This window comes from Talpa occidentalis, unplaced genomic scaffold (assembly GCF_014898055.3).
Source record: "Talpa occidentalis isolate TD23 unplaced genomic scaffold, MPIMG_talOcc4v2.1, whole genome shotgun sequence".
NCBI lineage: Eukaryota > Metazoa > Chordata > Mammalia > Eulipotyphla > Talpidae > Talpa > Talpa occidentalis.
In genome coordinates, this window is record NW_026555331.1 from 119,642,526 (window position 1) to 119,656,746 (window position 14,221).

Here is a 14,221-nt window from a genome sequence, read left to right on the forward strand (position 1 = left end):
CATCACAGCACCCGTGACCATCGCCAAAATCCCCTGTCCTCTTCCCTCCTCTGTTTTGAACCCTCTCCCTTCTCCTCTCCTGCTGTATGGCTGAGATATATGGTTTGCCTGCAAATTTTGTCAAAAAAAGAGCAAACACTTTCATGAGCATTTGTAATAACTATGACCAGAGAGTCTTTCACACTGAGAAAGTTATCAGGTCTTCATAACTTTCCATCCTAAGTATTGTCAGTTGAATCCTCTTTTCACTGTTATCACTATCACTATCTAGCGTCAAGCTGTTAGCATACCTTACCTGGGTGATTGTACCACCAGCTTCCTAACTGCTCTCCCAGTTACCAATATTGTAATTTACCTTGCTTTCTCACTAAACTGACTAAACTCCTCTTGCTTCGAATGACCTTCTTTACTTTTTTAACTGGGAAACTTACTAATCCCTTTAAACTGCCACCATCTTCTTTCCTCATCTTTAATCATTCTTCCAGCTTGGTGTTAGGCCACTGTGTTCCCATGCATACCTCACCGCATACTTCATTCTACTCTGGCATCATCGCCCTGTAGTGCAGCTGGTCATCTTTCTCTACACTAAGACCTCCTACCAGAAAAGGACGGTGTCTTTTTCATCCTGTTTTCTCAACACGTGGCTTAATGCCTGACATATTTGGTAAATATATGTTAAAATAACAAATGCATAATAATACAGTAAGGAAAAGTTCAATATGGAATAACTTTAAAACCAGATTATGGCTGTTAATAGTTCAAATGGTTTTCAATGTTATTAAAGTTGCTACAGCCAACAGAAAGAAAGGCCTAACAGCACAAAAAAATTCACAATAAACATCATTTTCCACTTGACCTAAAAGAGCCATACTAAAACAACAGCAACAAGCTTTTGTTTTACTTAGAGAGAAAAGGAAGCCCCCACATAATTTCATAAATTCCTAATTTCTCATCTGTCAAACTACAGTTATTCCTGGAATCTTAAATAATCTGAAACTTAATTGGTACCAATTAAAACAGAAGCTATAACTACTGTTTTCACCTCTTCAGTCATTTCTATAAAGTTGTTGTTTCTATAAAGTTGTTGCTGTAATTTTGCTTACATAGTCACAGTGTAACTCCATAAAAAATGCCAGTCTCCAAACAGTGTACTTTCATAGGGAGAAACAAAACAAGGATGAATCATCATAAACTTTGACTTTGGGGGAGTGTTACCTTATATTTCTGTATGCCTGCCATTTAATAAACTTAGTTTCTACATAAACCCCGGAAGGACAGCAAGAAAGAGGTTGACAGAAACTTAATTTCAATCAATTTGGATGTCTGTTTTCTTCTTGAAGTCTAGGGGCTGATAAATTCTGTAATATCAGAGGGATAAAGAGATGAAGTGTTTATTGGTCCTTGTTCTCATCATTTAACCAGCTATCTCTCAAATATTTTTGTAGTATACACATGGACAAATGACACAGTACAAATACAGGCCACATCCAGTTGACAATAATCTGTTATAGATATGTGAGATTCTGAAACCAAAAGTGATAGAACAAAGCTCTGTACCAGAACCAAGTGATCAACTTTATTGTCTTAACTCTAAAGCATTTACTATGCCCTAGGAGAAGTTCAAACCAATTTTAAGCAAGTTAATGTTATAAAAGTTAGTGCAGCTAGTTGGTTCTAAATAAGTTTAACTATGATATAAAATTCATTGTATGCAATATTGTATTGAGGAATAAGGTTAGCAGATGATTTTTATTTATAGGAAATCATGATTGCCAAACAAATCCCATGGTTTCAAATACAAAGGAAAATATAGCTTTGAAGTGCACAAAAATAGAAGCTCACAGAGAATGACATGTGCCAGTGTAGCCTTATATGTAGCAATAGAAAAAAAGCAGAAAAATGCTTTATGAGACACTCACAGTGATCATTCAGGGGTAGCAACATTGCTGCTGATTTAATAACCTTTCATTTTATTTTCAAAACTTTCTATAATGCATGTGTATTATTTTTAGGATAAAAAGTATTAAGTTCCCTTTCTAAGTTCTGTTTTTGAGACTATTGCTGAGATAGCTGGTGTGCCCATGGGTTGTTTAAGGTATTGTGAGGGCAGGCTGTGCTCTAGAACAGTAAAAAAAAAAAACATGTAATGATGGAGTGGGGGTAGTGTACAACTAATTTAGGGGGAGTAAGAAGGCAGGTAAAATGGAAAGGGCATACCTTGTGTTTCAGGGGCAACTGTTACTCATTGCTAGCTGACGGCTGCAATGAGACTACACCTCAGTATCAACTTCTCATGAGAAGCCAGATATCTAGATTTTTATGGAATTTTTTAAGTTTTGCATGTGAATTATTCTTTTTTTTTAATAGAGGCATGTTTTATTTATTTGTTTGTTTGTTTATACATGCACTGGGTATAGTCAGAAGCACGGGAGGGTGAGAGAATTCACCAGGCCAGAGCGGGGAGCAGAGCAGGCAGAAGGACTGAGGTACACTGCTGAGGGGAGCAGTGGGCGGCAGGAGAGGTCTGCGCACCATGTGGGACCCTCCTCCAGTGGCCGGGGAGCAGCCGGGGATCGAACCGGCGCCGCAGAGGCCACGGGCAGCTTCGCAACCCAGAGCTCAACCGCTGCGCCACCGGGGAGGCCCTGAATTATTCTTTTAATTGTGGTTATTTTATCTGCCAAGCCAAAGATGTCTGCAGGACAGATAATAGCTTCCAGGCAGAGCCTTTTGACTACCACTCAGACCTTTTGGTTCATATGTTGCTAAATTAGTTTTCGGTGTTTCCCCACACATTTGACACCAGGACACACAAAAATATAGTATTTGTATAGCACACTGAAAGATGCTTCTTCTTCACTAGAGGCATGTCAACTATGGCCTCTTAATACTTAGTTCTTAACCCTCCTCACCCCCAATTATTGAGGGGCTGAAGAGCTGTCTCAATAATATCCTATCTATGGACACCTAACCACTGCCTGCCTCCCCTCCACCTCCTTTCCGCAGGAATTTTCCTAATCTCTATGGACCACACTATCAAAAAATATTGCTGGGTTTATTTTTTCTTTCCTACCTCTTTTTTTTTTTTCCTGCCTTTTATCTCAAGACGGGATATGAGGCAAGAAATGCTAATTAGTTTAAGTTAATGGAGGGTGCAAAAGATTTCTAAAAGGCAAAAAATGGCCCAAAGATAGATTTACTAGATAGATCCAGTTTCTGGATATTCCACTCCCACCTTTATCTAAAGGATCTGCTGTTTCCTACTTTCTCCTTTCTCACCTCCTCTTATGTAATCGCCTCCCCTCTTCCTCCCAGTTAATGAAAGAAAGGCCTCCCTCCCTCTCAGAGGTTAAAGTAGCACATTGCCCTTGGGTGGAGAAACATCTGAAGTGCCAGACAAGAAGACAATTCAAATTATTGGTGTAAAGGTGAGAGGGGAAAATAATTATAATAATGCTTTTGAAACTCAGGAGCTTTTCAATTCTTTCAACAAAGTTAAAGGAGGACCTAATTGAGTGGTCAGCTGATGACTCATTAAAAATAATTTTTTTATGGTACATTACCATGTGATTTTACTTGTTTATCTCTGAAGGGTTCAAATAATTGCAAGCTATTGCTACAATAAATCTTTTATTCCTACTTTTATGTGAATACATGTTTTTTCAAAGTATTTGTCCAGAGATAATATTAAAAAAGAAAATAAAGGATGTGTCTAATTGTAGCAATAAGTAATAATATCCACAGATATGTAAACTAATTGGAAAAAGGACCCATTATCTCATTAAAGATACGTTTACCATAAAATTTAAGCTTCTATACTTAGAATTTCTATAAATATGTCATTTATGTAGTTTAATCAGTTTTATCTATTTAATAGCAAAATACGGAGACAAAATAATACATCTTTATAGAACCAAAGATAATAGCATGTGCATGTTTTTATTTATTTATTATTTATTTATTGATTATTAATTTTTTATTTAAATTTTATTTTTATATTCCCCATACAATTATAAACCCCTAATTTTGACCCCACTCCCTCCTTTCCCCGGCCTCACCCTCAATATAGTATCTCTGCTTCATAGTTGTTTGTTGATTTTGATATTTTCTTTCTTATAGTTTTCTTTTTCCTGGTCCCTTAATTAAGTTTTCTGGATTCCTTCTATGAGTGAGACCATCTGGTATTTTTCTTTTTTTTTCTGGCTTATTTCGCTGAGCATGATCCCTTCTAGCTCCATCCATGTTGCTGCAAATTGCATGTGTTTATCTTTTTGAATGCTGAGTAATATTCCATGGTGTATATGGACCATATCTTCTTGATCCAGTCATCTATTTTTGGGCATTTGGGTTGTTTCCAAAGCTTAGCTATTGTAAATAGTGCTGCTATAAAAATAGGGGTGCAGGTGTTCTTTGGAATTGATGTTTCTGTGTCCTTTGGGTAAATACCTAGGAGTGGAATTGCTGGATCATATGGAAGCTCTATGTTTAGTAGGTCAAGAAATCTCCACACAGCTCTTCATAGTGGTTGGACCAGTTCATGTGCGTGTTTTTATTGCAAACAACTATGTTAGTGACTGAATATTTTCAAGCAACAAAATAAGGTATATTAGGATAAAATTTTGTGAGGGAAATGGAATGAAAATATGGATTCAAGGAGAAAAAGAAATGATGTTAAATTTTTGACAATTGAAAAAGAATTAGTTGATATGTATTCTTAAGTGGGTTATGGTGTGAATGAAACTACTTTGGCTTTTACATTTTTTTATTATATTTAATTTAAAATGATGTGATATTTTAATTTTAAACTTGTCATTAGTTATATCATATCCAAAATCACCTCCCTTGTCACTGTTTAAATTTATGATGAAAAAATTTAGATGCAAATTCAAAAATGTGGGAGGGAATATAAAGTTTAAAAAAATTTTTTAGGAAGTATGTAAGCAGAGTCTAAAGACCACTGGTTTAAGAGCCGGGCCCCAGATCCTAGAACCAAATAAAATCCTGCTAACTTTTTCCAGTGGTCGAATAGTCTCTGTCTTTAGATTTGTAATAATTGTACTTATCTTTCACTTTACTACAGCAAAATGCTCTAACGAATGCTGCAGGAAAACCTTAGTAATTGCCTGTTACTCAGTAATAAGGAGAAAATATATCAAGTGTTTAGCTTTAAATAACTTCTAAATGCAGATGATTCACAAACATAATTCTAGCCCAGACCTTTCCTCTGAGTTCTAGATTTACATTTCTGACTACCTGTGACAGATCCACATGATATGTCTTGTAGGCACTGGCCTATATCATATCTAACATTTCAGTTCTGATACTGTGATCCCTCTCACCAAAACCCCGTCCTGGTTTCTCAATAACTATCTCCTCCCTCAGACTTTTGGGCACTGTAGACCCCTGCTCCTGCCTGTGATGGCTACCACCAATGGTACTTTTTGGATGGCCTGGAAGCTGGGGCATGAAATACTTAAGAAAATGGGGGAAATTTTTTTTTTTAAATCTTGGAGATTTACTCTTTTTTTCTCTGACTATTAAGTGTTCCCTTTCTTGCTTCTTGTGCTTGAACAAGAACCTTCTTCTGGAGCACCTTCAGTCCACTTTTTGTGCCCCATTCCCACTTCCAGCTTTAGATTCTCTGAGTCCAGGCTAGGAGATTCTGGAGGGAAAAGAAAATGGGGAGCTCTCTTCTAGTTCAGTAGGATTTCCAATTTTCATATTTTCCCCTACCCCTGGCTACCATTTCATTTTAGAGCACTTGTGTCTTCTGCCATTTTATATCTGCTCATATTAGGAAAGACAGGATGGAGTCAGCTTACTGGGCACTAGAGCCTCTGTATTCTGTATCTTAACTTCTTATTCTTGGATAAGCACTTTCCATTTTTGTCAGTGGGTACATACCACACTCTTGATTGGACATTTTGGGCATTTTAGTTTCTTCCTGTTGTAAAATTTCGTAAATGAGTAACTAGGAGAATTCAGAAAACTTTTTGTAAGGCCAGGGTCTTCCAAGCAAACTCCTATTGTACTAAGGTTCTTCCTCTTTTTCACAATCAGACTGTCTCTTAAATTAGCTGAAGTCAGTAGGTGTTAAGTTATAAACAAGATCTGTGCAGTAGTTTGAATTCAAGGGCAAGTGTTGTATTTGACCTATAAGCAATGTAATTTGAAAGTGCATGAATGATCAGTCCGTGCTTGCCTGTCATTGTTGACAAGTCTCTCAAGTATAACTGGATAGTGCCATAAATTCAGAGCCCTTTGACCCTCTTTCTCCAGAATAGCCTGACATAATAGAATGTAGGTCAGTGTGATATGTTACATCTGCTGGAACCCGCAGAAAGTTTTCCTCTTCTGTAGGTATGAATCAGACCCGTGATCTGGGGAGACTCATAGACATCCAGATGCTCCCAGTTCTCTATACCATCAGTTCGCCTCTTCACAAAAGTGGAGAGAGTTATAACCCTTGCTCTCTCCTGTCGTAGACCCTCATCTTTCCATTCCACGGAGTCCCCAGAGGGCAGGAAGTGGCTTAAAACTTGCTTTTCATTCACCAGATGTCATAAGCATGTATTTGCCATGTAAGGACTCACTTGACTAGAGGAAAAAGTAGATTTTAGTTTCAGCTTGGCAGGAAATTACTCCAGTTTTCTTGTTAATTTTGATCTATGTGGTCTTTCTCTCCAGAAAGACAGTACTAATTTATATTTCCACTAAAAATATATGAAGATGCCCATCTCATCACATTCTTACCAGTAATTCTCATTTGTAATATTCATTAATTTGACAGCTGAAAGATGGCAATTTCTTGTTTTAAGTGTATATTTCTTTAATTGTTTTTGAAGTAAAACATTCATTGCCAGTTGAATTTCCTTTGGAAGTTGTTCTTGTTCACTGCCCATTTCCCCACTTTTTCCCTTTTGCTGATTTTCCTCTATATTTTATTATATTAAAATTTTCTTCAGTGAAGTAACATTGCCTTAGTATATACATATCAGGTGTGCATCATTATAATCAACAGCATATATAGATTACATTAAATTCATCAATTACTAAAAATTACTAAAAATTACCAAAAATTCAATTATATCCTTAATAAACTTGACACCTTTTACCTGATTGACTCACTCTCCTTCCCTTCTGGAAAATCACTAATTGGTTTTATAGCCTAAAAGTTTTGGTTTTATTTAGTTCATTCGTATATTGTACTTCTTTATGTACCACATCTGAGAGGAATCATGTGTGTTATTCATTCTTTTTATGATTTATTTTAATAAGCATAATACCTTCTAGGCCCATCCATGCTGTTGCAAATGGCAGGATTTCAACTTTTTTTGTAGCTGAGTAATATTCCATAGTGTGTATGTACCACATCTTCTTTATCCACTCATCTATTGATGGGCACTTAGGTTGTTTACAATTCCTGGCTCTTGTGAATAATGCTACAATAAGCATGTTTTAAGTGTTGTATTTTCAAAAATTTAACTTTTGTATTTATTATTTAGAAAAATCAGTAGTGGAAATATAAAGAAGTATAAAATTCGGTTCTCCAGTTCTGAACTCATTTTATTGCAAGGTTTATTCTAGATTTACATAGCAGAATGGTAGCAAAATTTTCATTAATAACTGAAATCTGGAAGGACTCCAGAAGCCCAAATTACGATAACCTAAGTTTTCTTCTTCCAGCTTTGATCAAAGAAATTACCATGTCTTCCTGCCCTGCCTGCCCTCTGGTGGAGGTGCTTAAGAGCATGCCAGGAGATTAAGCAAGCCCTAAAGGGAAATAGTGAAAAAGACAAGGTAAGTAAATGGCAAACCAGTCCTTGAGTAATTAAAGGGCCACTGTTTGACTTAACAAACATCCAATCCTTGATTTTTCTAACATTAAATTGGTAAAATTTAATTAATACAAATACAGAATTGCATTAATTAATTTCTGTGCAATTCTGTACTACCAATACAGAATTGGTATGCCCTCCACCTATGGTTGTGCTGACTTGAATCATTCCTGCACAGGAAAATAATTCTCCCAGTTTTATATCAGAAAAAATAACACAGGTTGGTAAAGTATAAAGAACACTGGACTAGGAAGTGAGGGTTCTGTTTTCAGCTCTGGCATTTGCTAGGTTAAGTGCCTTGGGATAAGTCCCTTAACCTTGGCAAATTTGGATTCTTTATCCTTAAATTAAAAACAATGATACTAATGGGTTTATGGAGAGGCTGAAATGAAATTATGGTAGTGAAAGTGCTTTATGAACAATAAGCCACTCCACAGATATAGTATAATGTTAATACAATGTTGACAACTCCTTTCTCTCAATGTTTAACTTGACTTAGTTGCCTTTGTATTTTAAAATAAGAAATAATCAGTGTATCTCTTTTAATATTTATAAAATAAATGAAGTCTTTGGTCTCAGATCCATAGAAAAAGTAAATTATATGTCCCAGTGTGACCCGGGTCATCTTTGTGTGTATACTCTAGATCTCACTTTCATTGTTGTTTTAATTATAGCATTGAAAGAGTGGAAGGTTTAAAATTACACCTTTCAGAACTAGTCATTATTTAGTGACTCGCCATTACAAAAATATTACTCTTGTCTTTAAAATAAATTATCAGGTACTTTTGTTGTTACCTTGGCCTAAATTTAAATTTATTGACGTTGCGGGGATATGGTTTTTAGTTTCTTTTTTCTTTTTAAAGATTTATTTATTTATGCATACAAGAACTGGGGTATAGGCTGGAGGTGTGGGGGGAAGGGGAAGGGCGGGGTGTGAGAGGATACACCAGACGCAGAATGGGGAACAGAACAGGTGGATTGACTGAAATACACTGCTGAGGGGAGCAGTGGGTGAGACAGGAGAACTCATGCTGCAGTGGCTGCGGATAGCTTCACCCTTGCACCACCAGGGAGGCGCTGGTTTTTAGTTTCTTCTTTTTTTTTTTTTAAAGATTTATTTATTTATTTGTACAAGCACTGGGTACAGTCAGAAGCGCGGGAGGGTGAGAGAATTCACCAGAGCCAGAGCGAGGAACAGAACAGGCAGACTGATGAAATACACTGCTGAGGGGAGCGGCAGGCGCGGCAGGAGAGGTCTGCGCACCATGTGGGACCCTCGCCAGCGGCCAGGGATCGAACTGGCGCTGCAGAGGCTGCGGACAGCTTCGCAGCCCAGCTCTCAACAGCTGTGCCACCAGGGAAGGCCTGGTTTCTAGTTTCTTTTTAAAAAAATATTTTCATGAAGGCTTAATAATTTAGAAGCTTTAAGTATTTAGATATACCAAGTATTTAAATTAAATGTATAAGTTTAAATGTTTAAATTGCTTTCCTTTTTTTTTTTTTTTTTTTTTTTTATTTATTTTATTTTATTTTTTTTTATAAATTTTATTGTTATATTCCCCATACAATTGCAGCCCCCCCATTCTGACCCCAATCCCTCCCCTCCCGCCCCCGCCCCCCTAAAAGTGTCTCTGGTTCATAGTTTTTTGTTGATTTTGATTTTCACTTTCTTATAGTTATTCATTTTCCTGGTCCCTTATTTAAGTTTTCTAGATTCCTGCTATGAGTGAGACCATCTGGTATTTTTCTTTTTCTTTTTGGCTTATTTCGCTGAGCATGATCCCTTCCAGCGCCATCCATGTTGCTTTCCTTTAATTCTGTGTAACTAAAGATAAATGAGAAAATACATAGAATTATGACTAGAAGATTTGAGAGTTCTTCATTCTCCTTACAAACACCCCTCTCCTCCTACCCACTTTAATATGAAATACTAGAAGAAAAAAAAAATGGTAACTGAAGAAAGATAAAACTGTCAAAGTTACCTGGTCCTAGTCACCATTGTTCTTGCCCAGGTAATTACAGTAGTCACCTATCTGGTTTTCCTACTTTAGTCTGTTCTTAAAATAGCAGTCAGGTAGCAGCCCTTTTGCCCGCCTGTGCCTATGCAGGTGCTCCTTGCAGCCAACTTTCTCCCTTTGCAAAGCAGCAGAGGCAGCTCTCCCAAGGCTGCCCGCCTGTGACTATGCAGACCTCTCTTTTAGCAAACCTGTCCCTCTCAGGGACAGCTCTTCCTGACACTTGTGTCTGTGTAAGCATTCTTTTTTTTTTTTTAAAGATTTATTTATTTATGCATCTAAGAACTGGGGTACAGGCCAGAGGGGTGTGTGGGGGGGGAGGGGGAGTGAGAGGATTCACCAGGGACAGTGGGGAACAGAACAGATGGATTGACCGAAATGCACTGCTGAGGGGAGCAGCCTGTGAGACAGGAGAGGTCTGCTGCGCCATGTGGGTCACCACCCTGTCTGGGGATTGAACTCGTGCTGCAGTGGCTGCAGATAGCTTCATAGTGCTGCATCTTAACCCTTTGCGCCACCAGGGAGGTCCCTGTGTAAGCATTCTTTACCTTTCCCTCTCTTTTTATAATAAACCTGCCTGTTAGTCTATTCTCACTGGCTTCTTGACCACACCAGATCCACTTCAGCCTTGTCCTGGAAAGTGCTTTACTAAGATGTCTGCAGGACATGTCCCGCCTCCCTCAGGTCTGTTCATCCTCTCAGGGGGTCTTCTCTCTCACCTCTTTTAAAATTGTAATTCTTACCCCAACTCTATATCCTTTCCTTCCACAACACTTATCACCATCTAATGTATGTTCTTATTTATTTATCATTTTGATTTTCCCTTCTAGAAAGTAAACCTTATGAAAGCAAAGGATCTGGTAACTGCCATATGCTTAACACTCAGAGAATGCCTTGCTTGTATTAAGTGATCAATAAATGTTTACTGAACAAATGAATAAATAAGACAAAGACAAGTTATAGTCTTGTTTAATTTGTAATACTTTAAAAATTACAAAATTTTCATTAAAGCTTAAAAGAAAACCACAAAACTTTGGATATCTTCTCATGATAGACCTGTGCTATATCATCCAAGCATCTTATTCTCCTTTTCCACCACCCTACAAATATTTTGTCATCCTGTATCTTAAGAATTAATATCTCCCTAATCCATCACTCCCTAATCCATCACTGTCCTGTTTAGTATAAGTACGATTGTAGAAATTGCTAGTTGTCATGAAAATAATACTGTACTTTCAGGTTTTCAGGTCTAGCCTCCTAGCCGGGAAGGGAGCCCAGGCTGCAGTGGCAGTGCTGAGTCCCAGCCACTAGGCCACAACAGGTTGGTGTCTCACGAAGCCACAGCAGGAATTCGTTGATGCTCAGGCAAGCAAGTGAAAAGAGGCAGATTTGTTTAAAGAAAGAAAAAGTTTATCGAGGAGTAAAGGAACAGAAAAAAAACAGAAAAGTTTATTGAGGAGAAAAGGAACAGAAATAAAATGGGACTCCCAGGCCATGGAACCAGGTTAGGGAGGGGCAAGGAAGCCCAAGCCGAGTCGTGCCTCAGGAAATATCCACCTTCTCTCCCTAATTGTTCTAAAGCTCCATCAGTCTCTGTGTGATTGGTTAGTTCTCTGTGGTCTCACTCACTGCCATAATGTCACTGTGCCCAGAACTAAGTCTCTGTGTCCCAGCCCTTATCTTAGCAGACTTTTCTTTATTGCCCTTGTCCAAGGACATCCGCTGTCCCTCGTCCTGGGGCGTTTGATTAACCCTCTTCAAAAGTTGTTGCCCTTATCTCTGGCGCCTTCCTTAACTCTCCTGCAGTCCCTACCTGAACTGTCCCTGAAGCTACCTAATTATCCCTAACTTGCCATAGGACCCAAAAGGAGGAAAGAATTGAAAAATAACAAAACATCTGTGGTTGCTTTCTTTGACGGTATAATTTCCTGATGATCTTAGTTTGGGCCACCTATTTTCTGACTTTTCTCCCGTCTCCACAATATAGGTACTATATGATTACCAAAGGATCTTTCTTGGGTTTCTTCTCATTTTGCATGATTTTGTACACTTTTCAAACTTTTACTATCTCTTTTTTCAGACTGCTCTAATTTATAAATCCAATTTGATGTTTCCTATTGGCTCCAAGTTCTACATTTCCCAGACTGGGCATCTCCATCTGGCCATCTTGCCAGTTATCCCTCATCTTGTTACAGGGCAACCCTGATCTAAAATGGGTTGCCTGACTGTGGGTCCTCACCCGCGTGCTTAAAAGGGACTTATTAATACTCAACTGTAGGCACACACAAAAGATTAATAAAAGGTTTATTTACATGGGAAGGGGAAATGAGGAAATGTACAACTCAGGGAGAAAAGAGGGAGATAAAGTCTTAAAATAGTCCTGCACATTCTGCTGTCCTGGAATCCCAGTGGCATGCTGAAAGATGGCAAAGAGCCAAGAGCCAGTACGCCAAGCGAGCCCCAAGGCCCAAGTGTCTGATTTTATACCAAATCTGACAGCTTAACTCTGCCCTCAAGTCCCAGCCACCCTCCCTTTGGTGATGATGGGATTTGTCATTTCCAGTGTCTTGATGGCTTTGGTCTGGAGTGGGGGTGGAGTCCACAAAGCCTGTATGGAATTAGCTCAGGACATCCTTTTCCACTAACAATCCCCCCTTTCACTTTTTTGACACCATTTCCATGGTGATGAAGATCAAATATATGGATGCTCAGGACATCCTTTTCCCCTAACAATCTTAAACCAAATTTATCTTTTTCCTTTAAAACTGGCATCTGTTCCAGTAATCCATATCTGTTAATGACTCTGCCCTCTTCCAAGTTTGGAAATGTTTCCAGGTTTGTAATTGTTTATGGCTTTTTTTGCATTGTCAGTTGTCAAACCTTGCAGCTTATGCTTCCAGAATATCTCTCAGTATCTCTTCTGTGCTTTTAGCAATGGGGCCTGAGGATTCTGAATTTCACATATGCTTCTGAGTCAAGTTGATGTTGCTGGTCTCTTGATTATACTTCGAGTAGCAAAGGCCATGGGAACCTAGTCTTCCACTTCCCTTTCCATAGCCATATCTATAAAAGACTGAGTTCTCTTTTAGAAATAGAGATCTAGGGCCTCCCCTGGTGGCACAGCGGTTGAGTGCTGGGCTGCGAAGCTGCCCGCAGCCTCTGCAGCGCCAGTTCAATCCCTGGCCACCGGCGAGGGTCCCACATGGCACGCAGACCTCTCCTGCTGTGCCCGCTGCTCCCCTCAGCAGTGTACTTCGGTCCTTCTGCCTGTTCTGCTCCCTGCTCTGGCTCTGGTGCTTGTATAAATAAATAAATAAATCTTTAAAAAGAAGAAGAAGAAGAAAGAAATAGAGATCTAATAGAGCCCAGTTTTGCCTTAAGAGAGGAAAGGTCTTTTCTATATCAGAAAATTTGGAAATCTGTGAAAGTAGAAAATAATTCAAATCAGGTCAGGTAATTTACAATCCTTTTAGTCCTTTCTTTGCATGTAAATATAGCTTCAGATAGTGTTTGTATTTGTGAATAGTGAAAGGATCACTTTTATCTTTCTTTTGTTGCCTTAAATTTGCTAAGTGTGCTGATGCTCTTGTCTTTTAAAGTAGAATCTGCCTCCTTTTTGTGATGAAAATGCTATAATCGCCCTTTCTCAACCTCTTGTACATCTGGGAACTGGGGACTTGGTGCAGTCAAGCAGATGCATCCTCTCTAGACTTTGATTCAGGAGCTAGTGACTCAAAGCAGCAGGATGACGCAGAAGCCATTCTGTCCAGGGCACAGGAGTGATGGCAGCTGCATCCGGTTCCCAGTGGCAGCAGAGACAGCTGTTCTGTTCAATGCACAGTGTCCAGCATCTGAGGAGTTGGCAGGGTAAGCCATGGGGTCAGTGCTTGGCAGCTGTGGTGGTGACTTCATAGAACCAACTCTGCAGAATGCTTTGGGTGTGGTTCTTGCAGAGTGGTTCCTCTTCCCACCTTTATTTCTTAAATTAGCTTAAAAGTTGACTTAATTTACTGGCAGCAAATACTTATGATACTAACAATAGCTGACTCTTTATTCTATGCCAGTCAAATTTCAAAATGTTTTATGTCTATGAACTCATTTAATTTACAGCAGCCATATGACATATGTACTGGTATTAGCCCCATTTTACCAATGATGGGACTGAGTTATAGAGAGATTAGACTACTAGGCTCAAGGTCACATGATTGTAAATGGTGGCTTTGAAATTCAAACCTAGTCAGTCTGACCTGCTTCTTGAGAACTGCAGCTCATACATTTACTGTTTTATGACCTAATTTTTTTATATAACAAAAATGTCATGTTATTAAATATTTCCATGTTATTAAATAGTTACCTAAATAGTTAAAG

General features: G+C 38.5%; 1 protein-coding gene across 2 annotated transcripts in view; it reads left to right on the forward strand.

Annotated features, from left to right (window-relative positions):
* The window catches only part of GSAP (gamma-secretase activating protein), a 176,079-nt gene that overhangs the window by 48,757 nt on the left and 113,101 nt on the right, over positions 1–14,221 (forward strand). For both annotated transcript variants that reach the window (XM_054692509.1, XM_054692508.1), the window contains one exon: positions 7,687–7,800. The gene's annotated coding sequence lies outside the window, so the exon portion shown is untranslated. The remainder of the gene's footprint in view (positions 1–7,686; positions 7,801–14,221) is intronic.